Raw genomic sequence first — 22,732 nt, forward strand, 5'->3', positions numbered from 1 at the left:
TCTGACGCAGCCCCCGCTAGCTTAGCTTAGCACAAAGACTGGAAATGCATGGCTCCAGCTAGTATACTGCTCCCAATAAGTGACAAAATAACGCGATCATTTTCCTATTTATGTGTTGTGATTTGTATAGTCAAACCGTGTACAAATAACAAGGTGATATGAGACACAGCGATCTTTTAACAGTATACATACTGAGAACTATATTCTCTGAAGACGAAGCACTGCCGCATGGGCGGAGTGATCTGCTCGCAGCACACGAGAAGCCCCTGGTGAGCAGCAGAGAATTCGGTCAGAGTTGTGCAAATCACTCCGCCCATGCGGCAGTGCTTCGTCTTCAGAGAATATAGTTCTCAGTATGTATACTGTTAAAAGATCGCTGTGTCTCATATCACCTTGTTATTTGTACACGGTTTGACTATACAAATCACAACACATAAATAGGAAAATGATCGCGTTATTTTGTCACTTATTGGGAGCAGTATACTAGCTGGAGCCATGCATTTCCAGTCTTTGTGCTAAGCTAAGCTAGCGGGGGCTGCGTCAGACAGAGTTACAGCACGCACGGAGATGAGAGAGGTATGTATGGACTTATCTAACTCTGGGGGATACGGTGAATAAGCTAAATTCCCAAAATGTGGGCGTGTTCCTTTAAAATGTCCAATAAAATCCTATGTAAAAATAAAAATGTCATATAGCTTTTACCACTAGAGGGCAGCCCAAGCGTGTTTAATTGCCTTGCCTTCACACGTGACTAGACCGAAACTTAGTCCGTGCCTATTGAAAACTATATATACTGAGGATTATTTGATACTAAATCCAATGGAATATTAATATTTCTCATATACATTTGTGTACAAAACTGCAAATGGATGTTATATTCTGAAGGCGTGAATCAACGCGAGCTCTCTGGAGAACGTGCAGTACAGGTAGGAATGTTTCGGGGATTCAGACGTAAAACCCTTTCTTTTATTTCAGTAATATATAACATGACAAGTTTAATTCCGTTTTTCATCAATGTAATACATTGTAAACGTATTAGTTTGTAAAGACGTCAATTTCGCGTCCTCGCGTAGCAGTGATCGTTTGGCATCGGCTCTATAACAGCTGCATGGTTTAAATGATTGTGAATTGACGCGAAAAAGTGTCACTTTACCTTAAATCATGCATGTTATGCCAAGTGTATTTAACGTAAACAGTCATGACTTTGAGAAATGTATGAGACATTAAAACACAGCTTGCCACAGCTAGAAGACTGCGTATATTTACATAATCTTCAGATAAGAAAGTTATATATCATCGTATGCTTAACTAACGGGAACACGATCGATTGCATTATGCTGTCAATCATTATGCTGTCAATCACTCAGCGAAGCATTGATTTCACATGGAAAGCAAGAGGACAGGGTCGCAATCTTGATGCGCGTGCATATGTTGTTGCATGAGATGCAGAGCGCGAGTCACCCCTTCACGTGTATCCGCGCTTTGGTCTGCCCGCGTCAAGATGCAGAGACCACGGACTCTATGGCTGTTTTAACTTTATTTATTGTATTTCCAGCTTACAACAACTCCTCTTCCGACAGTTGTTGTCTGATATGTCGGCTCAACGATCACAATGACATTAGATGTCTTAATAAAGGAAACGATTTTTGTGAACTAGATAAAAGATCCTGGCGTTTCTCCGAAGTTCAAAGCAGACAAAGGCTCAAATATTATGCGAGTCATCGTTCTCACACAAGAATGCAATTTAAACGTGTAAATTAATCGCCTATCGCTCACAGCCCAGCACCTGCACCACTGCATGCGTATCGCGCTGACAAACATACACCTGATTTTACTGCCCTGACGAAATCTAAAAGTATAATTTCTCTTATTAGAAGCTAGCCTAATGTTTGCCAGCTATTAAAATGGCGGTTGTAGTTTAAATAGAGGTCGTGAAATAATTAGCATTGACAAAAAACTGCATAAAACAATGTTATATTCCATATTATAAACTTTTGGTTATGTGTACTTAAGTGAGTAAATAAGTTAACCGCAAAAACTAAATGTGCGTCGACGCCGCAAAAACAGGAAGTAGTTTATCTCAGGAACGCTTTCACGTATTGAAACCAAACTTTGTACATGAACTTGGGACTCCAATGTGAGGATGCACAAACTAAATCGGCGGCACCAGAGCAAGCACACTTTTGCAGTTCGTCCCGAAATGCATTTTCTAGTTATTATTATTAAGTGTGCTTGCAAAAGCACACTTATTGTTCTTCTTAAGTTTTATTATTATTATTATTTTTATTATTTTTCCCGGGTAGATTTTTTTGGCCAGCTCTAGCGACCAGACCGTTTGACGCAGAGACACCGTTCAAACTTTAAAATGTTCGGGCAGTACCGGTGTAAGTTGCTTGAGAAGATGAAGTCACAGATCCATGTCGTTCGGCCACCATATTGGATAGAACACAAAACCTTTAAAAAGTTTCACAGGTCACAAATTTTGTCCAAACTTCAAGAAATTCCACGTACACGATCCTTGTAACAAGCCTCACAAAAGTTACTAGAAGGATTTATGATTTTCGGAAGCATTAGCCCAAAACAGGTCAAAATATACCTAAGGCGTAGTCCCCAAACAGGAAGTAGTTCATATCTCAGATTGTCTGTAACATATCTTTATAATTTTTTTAATATGAACTCGGAACTCCAATGTGAACATGGCCAAGATAAAAAAACATTGCAGTAACATGTCTATATTATGTTATTTTCACTTTAAAATGTCCAATAAAATCCTATGTAAAAATAAAAATGTCATATAGCTTTTACCACTAGAGGGCAGCCCAAGCGTGTTTAATTGCCTTGCCTTCACACGTGACTAGACCGAAACTTAGTCCGTGCCTATTGAAAACTATATATACTGAGGATTATTTGATACTAAATCCAATGGACTATTAATATTTCTCATATACATTTGTGTACAAAACTGCAAATGGATGTTATATTCTGAAGGCGTGAATCAACGCGAGCTCTCTGGAGAACGTGCAGTACAGGTAGGAATGTTTCGGGGATTCAGACGTAAAACCCTTTCTTTTATTTCAGTAATATATAACATGACAAGTTTAATTCCGTTTTTCATCAATGTAATACATTGTAAACGTATTAGTTTGTAAAGACGTCAATTTCGCGTCCTCGCGTAGCAGTGATCGTTTGGCATCGGCTCTATAACAGCTGCATGGTTTAAATGATTGTGAATTGACGCGAAAAAGTGTCACTTTACCTTAAATCATGCATGTTATGCCAAGTGTATTTAACGTAAACAGTCATGACTTTGAGAAATGTATGAGACATTAAAACACAGCTTGCCACAGCTAGAAGACTGCGTATATTTACATAATCTTCAGATAAGAAAGTTATATATCATCGTATGCTTAACTAACGGGAACACGATCGATTGCATTATGCTGTCAATCATTATGCTGTCAATCACTCAGCGAAGCATTGATTTCACATGGAAAGCAAGAGGACAGGGTCGCAATCTTGATGCGCGTGCATATGTTGTTGCATGAGATGCAGAGCGCGAGTCACCCCTTCACGTGTATTCGCGCTTTGGTCTGCCCGCGTCAAGATGCAGAGACCACGGACTCTATGGCTGTTTTAACTTTATTTATTGTATTTCCAGCTTACAACAACTCCTCTTCCGACAGTTGTTGTCTGATATGTCGGCTCAACGATCACAATGACATTAGATGTCTTAATAAAGGAAACGATTTTTGTGAACTAGATAAAAGATCCTGGCGTTTCTCCGAAGTTCAAAGCAGACAAAGGCTCAAATATTATGCGAGTCATCGTTCTCACACAAGAATGCAATTTAAACGTGTAAGTTAATCGCCCATCGCTCACAGCCCAGCACCTGCACCACTGCATGCGTATCGCGCTGACAAACATACACGTGATTTTACTGCCCTGATGAAATCTAAAAGTATAATTTCTCTTATTAGAAGCTAGCTTAATGTTTGCCAGTTATTAAGATGGCGGTTGTAGTTTAAATAGAGGTCGTGAAATAATTAGCATTGCCAAAAAGTGCATAAAACAATGTTATGTTCCATATTATAAACTTTTGGTTATGTGTACTTAAGTGAGTAAATAAGTTAAATTCTCAATGAGTGTGATATGGCTCTTATTTACCCCTTTAAATGAAGAATAAAGCTTACTCGGGTATCTTACAATGCACTTATGTTGTTATGCAGTTTTAAAATACAAAATACGAACGTCTGGATGTAGATAAAGCCTACTTGGTCATATTACAATGCACAAGTTTTGTTGTATGCAGTTTGAAAATACATGTTTGTAGAAAAAGTATATTGTACAATGCACTGATTTTGTTGTTATGCAGTTTCAAAATACAACATGAGAATGTTTAAATGTATATGTAGTCATCATCACTGATGTATCTCTGGCCCCCATGACAAACTAATTGAATAGCCCTGTCGTAGACGCTCAACACACAATCATATTCATAAATAGTAAAGAAATGAAATGATATTAGGCTATCAGTGCTGCTGTCGCTCTTTCCTATCGCTTATTTTAAAAATGAGCTTATGATCAATAAAATGCAGCTTACATCTGCTGCTTTTGGTGACGTGAACTCTGGCCTACATTAAGTCTCATGTTTTTAAGATTATCTTAAGTACTAAAGAAGAATTTTTGGTATATTATGTACAAAACTAGTGTGTGAAAATAGGACACTTTAAAGGGATTGTTCACCCAAAAATTAAAATTATTTAAATTACAATTCTAAAAAAATTTAATAAGAAAACACTGAACATGTGCAGCATAGCTGTTATAGTTGGTTCTAGGCTAGCTAGAGCGGGTTATCTAGGCTTGTGATCCCTGTATTTACATAAAATGGTCTGTGCTAAACCCCGGATGTCCTTCAATGCTGGAAACACCCCTGGTTACAAGCCTGTATACATTTCTGTGTGTGTGTGTGCGTGTGTGCGTGCGTGTGTTTGTGTGTGTCAGGAATGCTTTCACGTAGAGGTCGACCGATATGGCTTTTTCTCTGGCCAATGCCGATATTTAGAAATCAGGGCAGCTGATGGCCGATATGTTAGGCCGATTTTCTATATGTACATAATTATCAAAATGTTCTCATCATTAGCAGATATTTTAAATGTAAAAATGTCACTATTTAAGTCAAAGTCTTTTAAAAAAATTATGACTGGTCTTTCTGAAGAGTTTTACAACCTCCTCTGCACCATGCATTTATCAGACACAGATATTACCTGACACTCTTCTGTCATCATCTTTGATCAGTTTTTTACCATGGCTTTTATTGCTTTGTAGGATAAAATCCTTATTTGGTAGACCTGATAAAATATTTATTCATCATAAAGTTAACATAGTAATAAATGTCTATGTTTTTTAGTTGAGACTGTTATTTAGGGCAAATCTTTCTAAACAGATTTACATTCTCCTTTCTGAGGCGCTATAAGTGACTGATTGTGCTGACAGTGACGTCTTGTGAGTTTAGTGTTGGGACAGATCTGTTGTTTCAACCGTTCATTCAAACGAATCCGTTCAAAGGAGTCAGTTCGCGAATCGGACGCATTGTGTTGTAATCCAGGCTGAGCAGCGCAAAACTGTAAACAAAGTGTTACTGTAACAACACGAAAAACATTTCCTCGGTGGATATGATTTGGTCTTCCGACCTTTCGCCATCGAGTCAGTTTTGTTTTGAGTAATAAAAGCAGGGAGACAGTTTAAAGACAGAACTGTCTCCCTGCTCTCCAGTAACGCATAACTTATGTTGTTATGCAGTTTTAAAATTCAAAATACGAACATGTCTGGATGTAGCATTTTTTTGTGGAGGGAGGTGCCCTTTTTTTTAGGTTAGAGCAACTGCCCCTTAAAATTCCTGTGCACGTCCCTGATGCTTAGTTACTGTTGAACGGGAACACGATTGATTGCATTATGCTGTCAATCACTGAGTGAAATATTTTTTTTTATGGTAAATTTTAGAGAAACAGTTGTTACAAGTCTGTATACATTTCTGTGTGTGTGTGTGTGTGTGTGTGTGTGTGTGTGTGTGTGTGTGTGTGTGTGTGTGTGTGTGTGTGTGTTTTTAAAATGTTCGGGCAGTTCCGGTGTAAGTTGCTTGAGAAGATGAAGTCACAGATCCATGTCGTTCGTCCGCCATATTGGAAACCTTAAAGTTTCACAGGTCACAAATTTTGTCCAAACTTCACGAAATTCCACGTACACGATCCTTGGACCAAGCCTCACAAAAGTTACTAGAAGGATTTTTGATTTTCGGAAGCGTTTGCCCGTCACAGGCCAAACTAAATGTGCGTGGACGCCGCCAAAACAGGAAGTAGTTTATATCTCAGGAATGATTTCACGTATTGAAACCAAACTTTGTACATGAATTTCGGTCTCCAATGTGAGGATGCACAACATCAAAAGAACAATTTTTTTCCTAAAATTTTACGCTGCCAAACAGGAAGTAGTTTATATCTCAGGAACGCTTTTACGTATTGAAACCAAACTTTGTACATGAACTTGGGACTCCAATGTGAGGATGCACAAACTAAATCGGCGGCACCAGAGCAAGCACACTTTTGCAGTTCGTCCCGAAATGCATTTTCTAGTTATTATTATTTTTATTATTTTTCCCGGGTAGATTTTTTTGGCCAGCTCTAGCGACCAGACCGTTTGACGCAGAGACACCGTTCAAACTTTAAAATGTTCGGGCAGTACCGGTGTAAGTTGCTTGAGAAGATGAAGTCACAGATCCATGTCGTTCGGCCACCATATTGGATAGAACACAAAACCTTTAAAAAGTTTAACAGGTCACAAATTTTGTCCAAACTTCAAGAAATTCCACGTACACGATCCTTGGACCAAGCCTCACAAAAGTTACTAGAAGGATTTTTGATTTTCGGAAGCATTTGCCCAAAACAGGTCAAAATATACCTATGGCGTAGTCCCCAAACAGGAAGTAGTTCATATCTCAGATTGTCTGTAACATATCTTTATAATTTTTTTAATATGAACTCGGAACTCCAATGTGAAGATGGCCAAGATAAAAAAACATTGCAGTAACATGTCTATATTATGTTATTTTCACTTTAAAATGTCCAATAAAATCCTATGTAAAAATAAAAATGTCATATAGCTTTTACCACTAGAGGGCAGCCCAAGCGTGTTTAATTGCCTTGCCTTCACACGTGACTAGACCGAAACTTAGTCCGTGCCTATTGAAAACTATATATACTGAGGATTATTTGATACTAAATCCAATGGAATATTAATATTTCTCATATACATTTGTGTACAAAACTGCAAATGGATGTTATATTCTGAAGGCGTGAATCAACGCGAGCTCTCTGGAGAACGTGCAGTACAGGTAGGAATGTTTCGGGGATTCAGACGTAAAACCCTTTCTTTTATTTCAGTAATATATAACATGACAAGTTTAATTCCGTTTTTCATCAATGTAATACATTGTAAACGTATTAGTTTGTAAAGACGTCAATTTCGCGTCCTCGCGTAGCAGTGATCGTTTGGCATCGGCTCTATAACAGCTGCATGGTTTAAATGATTGTGAATTGACGCGAAAAAGTGTCACTTTACCTTAAATCATGCATGTTATGCCAAGTGTATTTAACGTAAACAGTCATGACTTTGAGAAATGTATGAGACATTAAAACACAGCTTGCCACAGCTAGAAGACTGCGTATATTTACATAATCTTCAGATAAGAAAGTTATATATCATCGTATGCTTAACTAACGGGAACACGATCGATTGCATTATGCTGTCAATCATTATGCTGTCAATCACTCAGCGAAGCATTGATTTCACATGGAAAGCAAGAGGACAGGGTCGCAATCTTGATGCGCGTGCATATGTTGTTGCATGAGATGCAGAGCGCGAGTCACCCCTTCACGTGTATTCGCGCTTTGGTCTGCCCGCGTCAAGATGCAGAGACCACGGACTCTATGGCTGTTTTAACTTTATTTATTGTATTTCCAGCTTACAACAACTCCTCTTCCGACAGTTGTTGTCTGATATGTCGGCTCAACGATCACAATGACATTAGATGTCTTAATAAAGGAAACGATTTTTGTGAACTAGATAAAAGATCCTGGCGTTTCTCCGAAGTTCAAAGCAGACAAAGGCTCAAATATTATGCGAGTCATCGTTCTCACACAAGAATGCAATTTAAACGTGTAAGTTAATCGGCCATCGCTCACAGCCCAGCACCTGCACCACTGCATGCGTATCGCGCTGACAAACATACACGTGATTTTACTGCCCTGATGAAATCTAAAAGTATAATTTCTCTTATTAGAAGCTAGCTTAATGTTTGCCAGTCATTAAGATGGCGGTTGTAGTTTAAATAGAGGTCGTGAAATAATTAGCATTGCCAAAAAGTGCATAAAACAATGTTATGTTCCCTATTATAAACTTTTGGTTATGTGTACTTAAGTGAGTAAATAAGTTAAATTCTCAATGAGTGTGATATGGCTCTTATTTACCCCTTTAAATGAAGAATAAAGCTTACTCGGGTATCTTACAATGCACTTATGTTGTTATGCAGTTTTAAAATACAAAATACGAACGTCTGGATGTAGATAAAGCCTACTTGGTCATATTACAATGCACAAGTTTTGTTGTATGCAGTTTGAAAATACATGTTTGTAGAAAAAGTATATTGTACAATGCACTGATTTTGTTGTTATGCAGTTTCAAAATACAACATGAGAATGTTTAAATGTATATGTAGTCATCATCACTGATGTATCTCTGGCCCCCATGACAAACTAATTGAATAGCCCTGTCGTAGACGCTCAACACACAATCATATTCATAAATAGTAAAGAAATGAAATGATATTAGGCTATCAGTGCTGCTGTCGCTCTTTCCTATCGCTTATTTTAAAAATGAGCTTATGATCAATAAAATGCAGCTTACATCTGCTGCTTTTGGTGAAGTGAACTCTGGCCTACATTAAGTCTCATGTTTTTAAGATTATCTTAAGTACTAAAGAAGAATTTTTGGTATATTATGTACAAAACTAGTGTGTGAAAATAGGACACTTTAAAGGGATTGTTCACCCAAAAATTAAAATTATTTAAATTACAATTCTAAAAAAAATTAATAAGAAAACACTGAACATGTGCAGCATAGCTGTTATAGTTGGTTCTAGGCTAGCTAGAGCGGGTTATCTAGGCTTGTGATCCCTGTATTTACATAAAATGGTCTGTGCTAAACCCCGGATGTCCTTCAATGCTGGAAACACCCCTGGTTACAAGCCTGTATACATTTCTGTGTGTGTGTGTGCGTGCGTGTGTGTGTGTGTCAGGAATGCTTTCACGTAGAGATCGACCGATATGGCTTTTTCTCTGGCCAATGCCGATATTTAGAAATCAGGGCAGCTGATGGCCGATATGTTAGGCCGATTTTCTATATGTACATAATTATCAAAATGTTCTCATCATTAGCAGATATTTTAAATGTAAAAATGTCACTATTTAAGTCAAAGTCTTTTAAAAAAATTATGACTGGTCTTTCTGAAGAGTTTTACAACCTCCTCTGCACCATGCATTTATCAGACACAGATATTACCTGACACTCTTCTGTCATCATCTTTGATCAGTTTTTTACCATGGCTTTTATTGCTTTGTAGGATAAAATCCTTATTTGGTAGACCTGATAAAATATTTATTCATCATAAAGTTAACATAGTAATAAATGTCTATGTTTTTTAGTTGAGACTGTTATTTAGGGCAAATCTTTCTAAACAGATTTACATTCTCCTTTCTGAGGCGCTATAAGTGACTGATTGTGCTGACAGTGACGTCTTGTGAGTTTAGTGTTGGGACAGATCTGTTGTTTCAACCGTTCATTCAAACGAATCCGTTCAAAGGAGTCAGTTCGCGAATCGGACGCATTGTGTTGTAATCCAGGCTGAGCAGCGCAAAACTGTAAACAAAGTGTTACTGTAACAACACGAAAAACATTTCCTCGGTGGATATGATTTGGTCTTCCGACCTTTCGCCATCGAGTCAGTTTTGTTTTGAGTAATAAAAGCAGGGAGACAGTTTAAAGACAGAACTGTCTCCCTGCTCTCCAGTAACGCATAACTTATGTTGTTATGCAGTTTTAAAATTCAAAATACGAACATGTCTGGATGTAGCATTTTTTTGTGGAGGGAGGTGCCCTTTTTTTTAGGTTAGAGCAACTGCCCCTTAAAATTCCTGTGCACGTCCCTGATGCTTAGTTACTGTTGAACGGGAACACGATTGATTGCATTATGCTGTCAATCACTGAGTGAAATATTTTTTTTTATGGTAAATTTTAGAGAAACAGTTGTTACAAGTCTGTATACATTTCTGTGTGTGTGTGTGTGTGTGTGTGTGTGTGTGTGTGTGTGTGTGTGTGTGTGTGTGTGTGTGTGTGTGTGTGTGTTTTTAAAATGTTCGGGCAGTTCCGGTGTAAGTTGCTTGAGAAGATGAAGTCACAGATCCATGTCGTTCGTCCGCCATATTGGAAACCTTAAAGTTTCACAGGTCACAAATTTTGTCCAAACTTCACGAAATTCCACGTACACGATCCTTGGACCAAGCCTCACAAAAGTTACTAGAAGGATTTTTGATTTTCGGAAGCGTTTGCCCGTCACAGGCCAAACTAAATGTGCGTGGACGCCGCCAAAACAGGAAGTAGTTTATATCTCAGGAATGATTTCACGTATTGAAACCAAACTTTGTACATGAATTTCGGTCTCCAATGTGAGGATGCACAACATCAAAAGAACAATTTTTTTCCTAAAATTTTACGCTGCCAAACAGGAAGTAGTTTATATCTCAGGAACGCTTTTACGTATTGAAACCAAACTTTGTACATGAACTTGGGACTCCAATGTGAGGATGCACAAACTAAATCGGCGGCACCAGAGCAAGCACACTTTTGCAGTTCGTCCCGAAATGCATTTTCTAGTTATTTTTATTATTATTATTATTCCCGGGTAGATTTTTTGTGTCAGCTCTAGCGACCAGACCGTTTGACGCAGAAACACCGTTCAAACTTTAAAATGTTCGGGCAGTACCTGTGTAAGTTGCTTGAGAAGATGAAGTCACAGATCCATGTCGTTCTTCCACCATATTGGATAGAACACAAAACCTTAAAAAAGTTTCACAGGTCACAAATTTTGTCGAAACTTCCGCAAATTCCACGTACACGATCCTTGGACCAAGCCTCACAAAAGTTACTAGAAGGATTTTTGATTTTCGGAAGCATTTGCCCATCACAGCCCAAAATATACCTGTGGCGTAGTCGCCAAACAGGAAGTAGTTCATATCTCAGGATGTCTAAAACATTTATTAACCAATTTTTTTTATATGAACTCTGTACTCCAATGTGAAGATGCCCAAGATAAAAAAAACATTGCAGTTACATGTCTATATTATGTTATTTCCACTTTAAAATGTCCAGTTAAAACCTGTGTAAAAATAAACATTTCAATCAGACTTTACCACTAGAGGGCAGCCCAAGCGTGTTTAATTGCCTTCACACGTGACTAGACAGAACTTGACCTGACTGCGTGAATACGGTATTGAAAAACTATACTGAGTATTATTTGATACTAAGTCCGATGGAATATTAATATTTCTCATATACGTTTGTGCACAAAACTGCAAATGGATGATTCTGAACGCTTGGAGCAACAACCTCGTCTGGAGGAAGCGCAATTTCAGGTAGGAATTCAGACACCTAACGTACCCTTTCACCCTTTCTTTTTTAATGATATATGGCATGACAAGTTTAATTCCCTTTTTCATCAATGTAATATTGTAAACCTATAAGTTTGTAGACCCATAGCCTGCGCGTGAGTGGCGTGTCCTCGCCCAACAGGGGCTGTGCTGAAATACCGCGATCGGTTCGGCGTCGGCTCTATGACAGCTACATTGTTTATGGTTTAAATGATTGTGGATTGACGCGAAAAAGTCAGCATTACCATAAAATCAGGGACGTGCACAGGGGGAGCGGGGTTGCTCAGGCAACTGCCCATGCTTCTCGACTCAAGTTGCCCTTCCGAGGTGTAAACAAATAAACTGTACTTTTACTTCGTTACAATGTGCGGCGTCCCTTCGTTGCTGTATTTTAATTAATTACTAAATGTGTATTTTATTTTTAAAGTGCTGTCTTGTGTTTCTGGACCATTGGCGTGTTAATTACTAGTTTGAGTCGATTCCTTACAATGTATTGCAAATAAATTAGTCTTTTGAGTCGATTCTTTACAAAGCAAATGGGCGAAACGTTTGAATTGTTTCACGAATCAGTTTGAATGAATTGTTGAAACTAGATCGTCTCATGCTGTTTTACTAGCCTATGTAACGTTAGAAATGCGCAGAACGTAAACAGTGTTGGATGATGTGGATATAAATTTACCAATCTTTTAACTAAAAGCAAAACTTCACACATGTACCCGCCATTATATACGCGTGACATATTCATCGTCAAACACAGTTAAAAGCGCGCAGCCTCCATGAAGCACAGATTGAAAATCATCGATGATTGACGTCTGATTCGCTGTATACTGTACTATATGATGTAAGTGCTTCTCACAACACACACAAATAACATGAGATTCACAACATAAAAACATGAGTTTTGTCTAAAATCAGTTTGTATCTTGTAAGTGTAAACTGTCGATGTCCTCAGACCATCTTAGGAGATTTTTAACTTTATACATAGTGAATGAAAAACTCTTGTCAGTCATATGTCTGATATTTCAGCTATAAGCTACATCAACATTAAGACTATAGTTAATTTGTTGATTTGAAATGCTTGTCTATTCTGTATTTGTATTCTTTTTTCTGTTCTGTTTGTGTATGTTGCCCTTCATACGTATTAGGAAAATACAGGCAAAAATTCTCTGTTTGCTGTGGAGTCAAGAAATGTCTAAACGTTAAAAGGTGAACATGATACAGTACAGAATCTGTCACATAAACTATTTACCTGTTTTAACATAGACAATATTCCAACTCAATTGAACAACACATTTGTATTTTAATACTCCTATCTAATGTGGGCATTTTGAGACCATTGACAAGTGTTGAAGTGATGAACTGTGTCCTGATGCATTAATTGTTCACACATGAAAAGCAATAAATGTGTAGGATCAGTTTGATACACTTATGTGCATTTGGGTACAACACACATAAATCAGAATTAAATGATGATGTTTTTTGTTGTTAAAGCATGTATGTGTTGAAACATAAACAAATGTTAATAAAATGTGACATTGTGTACTTCTGACATACTGATATTCATCTTATCAATTTCTGGTCTCCACAGCAAACTGTTCTAAAACAATGGAGGTCACTGTATATACCGTGTGTGTGTGTGTGTGTTTTCGAAAGTAACAAGTAACTCGCTACTTGAGTATTTTTTCATTGCATACTTTTTTACTTTCACGCAAGTAAATGTTAAAATCTTTTACTAGTAATTATTTATTTAGGTACTTTTACTAGTTTTTGAATCATCTTTCCACCTCTGTTAAAATCTTCATGAATCCAGGCTGAGTTTGCCATGTTTGTAATATTAAACTCATGATTTACTCACCCCTAAGCCGTCCGAGATGCATATGTCCATCATTTTTCAGACGAACACATTTTCAGTTATTAAATTTGTAGAAAACTATCAGTGACTTGGATTTTTTTGGGGGGGTGCCCTTTTTTTATGTCAGTGCAACTGCCCCTCAAAATTCTTGTGCAAGTCCCTGAAGCTTAGCTACTGTTAAACGGGAACACGATCGATTGCATTATGCTGTCAATCACTGAGTGAAATATTTTTTTATCGTAAATTTTAGAGAAACAGTTGTTACAAGTCTGTATAAATTTCTGTGTGTGTGTCTGTGTCTCATGAATGCTTTCACGTATTGCAGGGGTCTCTAACCTTTTTTCATTGGAGAGCTACTTTTTTAAAAATAAAAGTGGTCGAGAGCTACTTGTGTCACGTAATACAAAATTAGTGAGATAATAGACAACTGTCTATTAAATCACTGTGATTTAAACTCTTTCCCTGACAACATTTAAAAAAAAGTTGCAACCAGTGCCAGCATTTTTTTTTTTTTTATATTTATCACAAATTTTAAAACCTTTCAGAAAATGCTATTCTTTAAACATAAACATACGATAGATCAAATGAAAGAACAGACCCTTTAAAACAACAACAAAAAAACTTTAATGCTGTCTTTATTTATACGTTATCACCTCTTAGATATGGGTACGATTCTTCAAAAAAAAAAAAGAAAAAACACATTTTGAATAAAATTTTTTTTTTTTTATAAAAGATCAGATTCAGAAAGATGATCCAGACATACACAGAGTATTAACTGCTTTTGGATTCATAATAGAGATGTGCATGTATGTCATTTTTTCATTTCGATTAAGCCATAGGTCTGAAAAACGAGTACTGGATTAACTGAGGGCAGGGCAATGAAAATGAAAATATATTTTTTAAAAACACTCAAATAAAACTTAATTTTGAAGAAACTATGACAGAAAAATGAACACACAGGCTACTAGATTATTAATTAAATAAATATTGTTTTTTAACAGAAACCTCTAACAGCAATACCTGCGTGATGAAGTGAAACTAAAGGGTTAATAAACACAAACTGATGCGGCATGCTTTTAAACACGTCCAGTCTTCATAATATTAAGCAGCCTTAAGTCTTTTGCTATCATTTTAGCGATTAAGGTTAGCTGTGTCATGTCGTTCTCTCACCTGTTCTCAGTCAAGATGTAATGCTCGTATGGCTCTCTGGCATTTCTTGACATTTGATGTTTCACGAGTTCGCATTAACATGTAATCAATAGGGAATGAGATAAAGCATATTTGGCGTGCTGTCCGAGGAGAGGGCTCCGAGCTCTGAATTTTAGCCCGAACCCAGAGTACTCCCTCCTCTTTAACTGTGATAAAAGAATCTAGATGAGAGTGAGGTGATGGGGTGGAGGAAGGATGCTGCAAAAATTCTGTCACTGGACAGAGGTGACGGACTGCCATTTTTAGGCACCTCTTTGCACTGATTGGTTGGATCACATGACCATGCTCCTCCCGAACTTAGTTAAATAAACTTCATTTCACGAGTTCGCATTAACATATAATCAATAGGGAATGAGATAAAGCATATTTGGCGTGCTGTCCGAGGAGAGGGCTCCGAGCTCGGAATTTAAGCCCGAACCCAGAGTACTCCCCAAAAATGCCACATAAATGATGGACAGCAGCCAGAGAAAACATCCCCAAAAAGTGTAAGCGAAAAGACCTATAGAAAGCAGTGGGAAAACTAGTGGTTTGACTGGGAGGGCTCTCGCGGCATCCAACGGGGGCATTGTCTGAGATGCTCGCAGCATTGGATGGGAAAGCCCCGCCGGCAGTCAAACGGGGAGCGCATTTGCGAACTAGAAAACGAGCTGCGGTATTAAACGAGTTAAGGCAAATTCACTGGGAGGCCGCCGCAGTGTCCAACGAGAGGTTGAAACTTAAATTGGTGAAAGAAAATTCTGCACTGCCTACAAACGGGGAGCCCATACAGCGACGTGCACAGTAGATTGAAACTGTAAAAAAAAGCTGGGAAAAAATATATACGAATACTGTACATACAGTCTATTCTCACAAGTATAATCGCATGCAGATAAATTTACATATACGTATAATGATTTATTCATTTTAATGAATGTGCAGGTGAAGTAAAAAAACAAAACTAGGGGTACGAGAGCTTTTCTGATATGCAAGTGGTTGAATCTAATGTAGGATTTGAATGATTCTGACAACCAGTGACTGAGGGCCTAAGTTTGTTGATTAGAGAGGCCTTTTGGAGCAGCAGTGGTTGCGGAACTGATGCTGAATGAAAATTTAAATACTGGATATCAGACTGGATTTAAAATATTTTTGGAACCAAAATCTCGTAGCCAATGGAATTCAGTTGTCGATGAAAGAGGATCGAAACAAGTTTTGACCAGGATCATCTGTACTGCAGGTAATTTAGTAGTGAATTATATGATTGGATGGGGTTCGGTAAATTGAAATTAGACAAAGTGTCTCTTAAATTGGAAAGTCTTACTTTGTTTGAAGAAAATCGATATTAAAACCTTGATACAAAACTTTTTAATCAGAAATTGTAGGGTAGATGATTGGAGTGAAATTTTAGATGACTGCAAATCCTGAACAGTGTTAAAAAAAGCAAAAACACAAAATGAACACTGCGTCCAGCATGCGGGCAGTATGGATGGAATTGTAGAGGGAGTGGTGGCCGAGCTGAAAGGTGGAAAGGCACCTAGACATAAAGTCAATTGTAATGGGATGCGAGGAGTTTGGGCGAGTGGCCTTATTTATAAATATATAGTTTTGATGAGGGTGAGAGTTTTAGAGTTGTTTATAGATGAAGTTTTGCCGAAGATTAGTTTATAAAAATTAATGCCACTTAGGTAGCCTGAATGACTTAACTGTGTTGAATAAATGAGATGCACAAAAAAGAAAAATCCGGAAACGGACCTGGAATGCCCATGGCATCGGAGAGGAAGGCCCCATATGCAGTCGAAACAGGAGTCCATAAATAAAAAGGCGTGAATTTATAGGAGAAAAACTGGGCATCGAATTTAGGTGTTTGACAGGGAGGACCCTCGCAGCGTTTGCCAATGTAATAATTTTCCTGCAATAGGTTTTTACAATTACACTTAATTCAACACTTAATTCAAGAAACTTTTTCTTATTCCCTTGGCAGATTTTTTGCTTGTTTTAAGCACAAATTTGTTTACATTTTTTGTCTAAAAACTACATTTATTTTCCTAGGTCATTTTACTCATCAAGAAAATACATCTTAATTTAAGATTTTTTTGTTTTTTTTTAATTGAAAACAAGACAAAAATACTAAGTAGGAGTGTTATTTTTTGCAGTGCAGGGACCCTTTTCAGAATTCCTTTTTGCCAGACACCATTTTAAAACTCAGCAACACCAGCAACGATTGCCGGCCCTGCAGTGAGCGAGACTGCATCACCAGCCATTACAGCAACCATTGCCATCCCTGCAGTGACTGAGACTACATCACCAGAAAATGCTGCTTTGGGACCAACAACCTTGTTGGAATATTTTTTACCAGTAAAGCTATGGGAAAGGGACTGACATCCATTGCAAGAAAAACTGGTAAAATTATTATTGTTGAAATTTAATGTGCATGCATTTGCAGTTGAGCACTATTGTTTGACTATTTAACTATTTTTTTATAGCTTGATTACGTGCTGGACGTTAATCGGCATGGAGCTGAAATTATAGTCAAAGAGGGGAAATTGTGTCTCATTAGAGAGGAGTTTTGGAGCTTGGGTTTGCTGAGGGATATGGATTCCCATGTAAGCTCTGCATTTGGAAAGCCATATTTGTATTTACACATTCACTTATAAGTGACTAATTTAATTATTTCTTGCAGATTGGAAACGCCTGCATGCAGCTTATTATTGAAATGGCTCGGAATATTGTATGTATATAAAATGTTACTATTTAAACTGTCAAAGAGTATACATGTGTCAGAATCAACCTACAGTTTTGCTTGCTTTCTTTTTCAATAGGGCAGAGATACATACACTGTAAAAAGGTTGCTGTAAATTTTACAGTAACTTACTGGCAGCTGTGCGCCAATAAGTTACTGTAGAGTCTTGTACAGCAATTTTACTGTATTTGGAACTTACAGCATACTTACTGAATTTCCATTTACAGCACAAATTGAACTACTGTAATTTTATTAACAGTACATTATAGCTACTGTAATAACATTAACAGCACATCACGGCTCCTGTATTTTCATTTACAGCACCTTTCAGCTACTGTACATCCATTTACAGCACAGAAATAGCTACCATAATTTAATTTACAGCAAGCCATAACTACTGTTATGACATTTACAGTACATCATGGCTACTGTATTTTCATTTACAGCACAAGCAGATTTACTGTATAATTTGTATACTTACTGTATTTTTATTTACAGTATGTATGTGTGTGTCTGTACATATGATCATTTTATTCCTATTAAATAATTACTACTCTTCAATTTACTAACAAGTTTAGCTTCATTTATTGGAAAACAAAATTACATTTACATTTCATTACATTTTAAATGCACTCTTTAAGTTGTTTTACATTACTAACAGACATTTACTTAAAGGGATAGTTCACCCAAAAATGAAAATTCTGTTCATTTACTTCTCATGTTGTTTCAAACCTAAATCAATTTCTTTGTTCTTTGTGAAGATATTTTGAGGAATGTTTGTGACCAAACCAATCATCAACCTTTCATAGTAGGATTAAAGAATACTATGTAAATGTGTCTCACGAATACCTTGGTTACAAACATTCCTCAAAATATCTTCCTTCATGTTCATCAGAGTGAGTAAATGTTGACAGAATCTTCATTTTTTGGTGAACTATCCCTTTAAGGGCAACAATTTATTTGAAGAACAAATTACATTTTGGCTACATTTTAAAAAGCAGAACAAGCCATTCAAACTAACACTTTCCACATTACACATTAACAATACTTAACTCGGTCGTTGGTCATTTTTTTTTTAATTCTGCCAATCAAAGTCAACAAGCTCTTTTATTAAAGTCACAACATGAGGATTCAGGCCAGAACTTTTTCATTGCACCTTCTTCCCAGAGGTACGGCTGATCCGTGTCTTTCACTGGCATTTTGTCCCATCAGGGTTTATTCGGGGAGAATGAATCTGAAGCCACAAGAGAAAAACATTTATCAAACCAATGTTACTCCAAATCTCATAACTTTGAAGTTAATAATCAAATGTTAACTACATCTGATACATAAGACAAACTAGAACTAATTAATGTTGCTAAACTGAACTGCTGTATGTTCAGTTCACTTACTGGTGCTTGGACATAAATAATTGAAAAATAAACAAGACAAAAAGAAAAGACCCGGAATGTTGCACGTTTAACAAAGAATAAACTGCAAAATACTTTATGAATATCATACAGAAGGTGCTATGTCTAATTTGCCATGTAAGTATTGCCATTTTTTAGGATACAACATGTTGAATTCCTTTTCCCTTAAGATGCATGAATTAAAATGAAACAAAAATTATACCGATAAACCAGTAGACATGATTAACTGGTAGAAATTTGTCAGTAGAGATTTTGGACTATCGACTACACGCCCACGTCACGCTTCTTTGCGCGTGGTCATGGAAACATAAAGTTTGTACAAGTATTTAAGTGCCGCAGTTTTAAAACAAGTTACTTTAAGTCAAATAACACAAAGAACAGATCTATATGTGTTCTTTCTGTGTGTGAGGAGTGTGGAAGGTTGCGCAACCGCTGCTCTTTCTGTCTGTGAGGAGCGTGCAAGTCGTGCAACCGTGCTTATTAAGCTCGTGAGCATTTCCCCCGCTTTATTGGCCTTAAATACATATGTGTCGAAATTCCCATCTTTGCAAGTATCCTCATAAACACAACCATTTAGGGCTTAAGAGAAAGTGAACGCTAAAAGAGAAAAAGCGTCAGTAAAATGAGTAAGTAAATTTATGAACCTCTGCAGGAACTCCAGAGTCGCAGCTGCCTCTTCTTGGTACTAAACATTGAAAGCGTAGTAGCAGCCAAACAAGACAGCTAATGCAGACTGAAAATCAGTTAGGTCTTGTGACTCAATGATGACTCTGCCCTCCATTGTAAGCATCCATCTTCTGGCATGGAGAACAGAATCTTCTGTAACACAATCATAGCAGCTTATTAGTAGGGAAAGGAAAATCTATTTTGTTAAAATGATTCTTACGACAAGCATGTTTTCTAATAGTCATCATGGTGAGAAATAGATTTGTAACTGTTGATACATTACAATGAAAGTCTGATACCAATACCAGCCTGTCTAGTGTGTTCCATTCAGAAGTGATTGTCCTTATTACATAAGACTTAACACTTTAATAGGTGGCTGGTCATGTCACACAGAACATTTTTCAGTCCACTTTGCTTATTTTTTTTGCTTTTGCTTTATATAAAGCAGGGCTGTACAGTACAACATATATGCTATAAAAAAAACTGGTCTTCGCCCGCCAGCAGTTTTTTTTAAGTTGCCAGCAAGCCGAAGCAATTTTTATGATTTTCACAAATGTTTAATGCCTTCCAGAAAATGTTCTTCTTTAAGTATATAAACATGCAATATATCAAAATAAAAAACAGATCCTCTGCTTTTAAACAACAAAAAAGTTTCATCCCATCTTCATTTATACAGTGTTTTAATAAAATATTTTGAACACCCACACATGCCTGCCCCCAAGTACAAGTTGCTCAAACCTAAAACGTACAAAAAATGAAACATTGGTAAAAATGCAAATACTAATAAAAGCATTTTGATAGCCTTACCGAATGCAATCAGCCTTGGGGTGCTGGGTACAGTGAGGCTTCCCTGTACATCTGCAAAAGTTGCAGTGACCTAAGTGCCATAATATCAAAAATTTAAGACAAATTATGTATTATTTCACCTACAAATATAAGACACTTTTAATAAAGATTAATGTTTCTACGGGTGAAATGCTCCTTTAAGACATCCATTTGAGCAGGTCTACAGCTAACTTTACGTGCATGTTTGTGCTTCCGACGCATAGTGCAGACACACTATTAAAACTACAAGGGCACGTCACCAAACCACAGCCGAACCTGAAATTAGCCAGGTTCCTATGCATTTTTAAATGCTGGTAAAATGTAGAAAGGGTCCGCGCTGATAATTGGCATTGTTTGCACACAAACTGCGCGACCATTTTGACACAAAGTAATATGAAACGTAACGTTAATCACAGTGGCTGATTTAATGTTGACGTTTAAATATTGGTGTCATAGGTTTTAATCGCCAGTTATCTAACAATTTCGTTGATTTTACCTTGGTTTTTCCTCGTTGTGAAGGTAATTGTTAGTTGCCACAATCAAACGCACCTCTGACGATCCAAAAGACTTAATCCAGACCGCGAACTTGAAATAAAAACAAGATGCACAAATATTGGTTAAAACATCAGTTAAAGCAAAAAATATTGCTTCCCTCACTACATTCCCCAACTGTTGCGTTGCAATTTTAAGTTAACTGTTATAGAGGCAGAGAAACATACAAATGTTTAGGTAATGTTACGTTTAACTGCAAATTATTCGGTTATGACAGAAATGTCCAACCACTAGATTAAACCGCAGAATAAAAGACTCTTAACGACAAACGCACAATATAAAATATAATATATAATTACAAAAACATAAAAAAACTTACTTGTTGAATTCATCCTGTCCTCCAACAACGGTAAAATATCCGTCTGCCTCGTCAGAATTTGAAATCTCCCTCATTGGTCGGAAATGTCATTGGTCGGATTTTCGCGGTCATTTTCAAATTTATTTACAGAAGGGAAATTTACGCAAATATGTTTTCGCGGGCATTTTCCCTACTGTAAATTGAAAAACTGTAGAGATTAATCCCTTACAAAAATTAACCATGGATTTACACAGTTAAAACAAAAAAGGCTGTTTACTTCACTGTTCATGGTTTTGCTAGTAATTAATACACCACTTACTACACTTTTACCACAAAAACAGTGGCGGTTCTACACGGAGGCCAAGGGTGGCCCGTGCCTCTGTAGACATGTCACTGGCCACCCCTGTGGCCACCCCGTGCTGACCAAATAAAAAAGTATAAATTTATTTTGCTTTTACACGCGAGCGCCAAAAGCGGAACTAATGCGACGCAACGTTCTACACTGGCAAATTAGAGCGACGCACCTAACCACTGCACTGTTGCTGGCTGCGGGTGCGGCTCGGCGAGTGTCTCAATTTGTTCCCAATCTCCCGATGTTGTGAATGTGTATGCAGGTTCGAACACTGGTAAGGGCTCTAGCTCACTTGACATTGGGACACTGTTCACTTATTATCCTGTGACGCGGCTTTTTTAAGTGCGTTGTGATCATTCACAGCAGTTACTCATCAACAACAGGAAAAACCTCGCTAACTTTTTAAAGTTTACACATTGTAAAAAGCGCTGTAATTATGTTCTTACATATACGTGCATAAATTGGAGGAATATTATTAAATGTTACATATAAAAATGTTTACAATTTAAAATAAATATTATTTTAAATATTGAGCAGATTGTGGTCCCTAACTGTCTAGCAATGTGTGTTTATATTTAAACTAAAACAAACGTTTGTCTTTATAAAAGTTTGCATTTCATAAAGTTTATTGAGTAGGCTCGCGTTATTTTCGGTCGGAGGGCTTTAGAAAAGGTCACGTGATTTCCAGTAAGGGAACATAGGGACCATCGGTGCTCACTGGTTTTTGCGTTGCATGGAATTTTTAGGTAACTAACGTTTGGCATAATGGCAGACTACCTAACCACAGTGCCCTGACTACTGAACAAGGAAGCTGATGAGACCCCAGCTCCTCTTTTGCACCTGCACTCACTCTTGTATTAAATAAATATGTATATGATTTTAAAGTAAAATAAAGTTTAAGGGGTGGTTTCCCGTACAGGGATTAGACTAGTCCTAGACTAAAATAAATGTAAGAGCTGTCCAACCTCAAAAAAACTAGCAATGCCATATCTTACAATACATCCGTGTCCTTTGTTTTGCTTCAAAATGCACACAAGTAATGTTTTTAGTAAGGCATGTTTGTTAACTAGTTATATTTCCTAATTAAACTAAGGCAT

At 37.2% G+C, this 22,732-nt stretch overlaps 2 long non-coding RNA genes across 3 annotated transcripts; one reads left to right on the plus strand and one right to left on the minus strand.

Moving 5' to 3' along the window:
- The first annotated feature begins 16,956 nt into the window (after nucleotides 1-16,956).
- Nucleotides 16,957-18,118, plus strand: LOC141368981 (uncharacterized). Its single transcript, XR_012372397.1, has 3 exons — nucleotides 16,957-17,193; nucleotides 17,277-17,396; nucleotides 17,474-18,118. It is a non-coding gene; the product is annotated as an uncharacterized lncRNA (long non-coding RNA).
- Nucleotides 18,090-21,904, minus strand: LOC141368980 (uncharacterized). Of its 2 annotated transcripts, XR_012372396.1 has the most exons (5): nucleotides 21,305-21,904; nucleotides 20,930-21,018; nucleotides 20,416-20,485; nucleotides 19,587-19,761; nucleotides 18,090-18,767 (listed from the first exon to the last, which is right to left on the minus strand). It is a non-coding gene; the product is annotated as an uncharacterized lncRNA (long non-coding RNA). The 2 variants fall into 2 exon arrangements; XR_012372394.1 differs by having other exon boundaries at nucleotides 18,095-18,767; nucleotides 20,930-21,904.
- Nucleotides 21,905-22,732: the final 828 nt, after the last annotated feature.

This window comes from Misgurnus anguillicaudatus, chromosome 12 (genome assembly GCF_027580225.2).
Source record: "Misgurnus anguillicaudatus chromosome 12, ASM2758022v2, whole genome shotgun sequence".
In the NCBI taxonomy this organism is placed as follows: domain Eukaryota; kingdom Metazoa; phylum Chordata; class Actinopteri; order Cypriniformes; family Cobitidae; genus Misgurnus; species Misgurnus anguillicaudatus.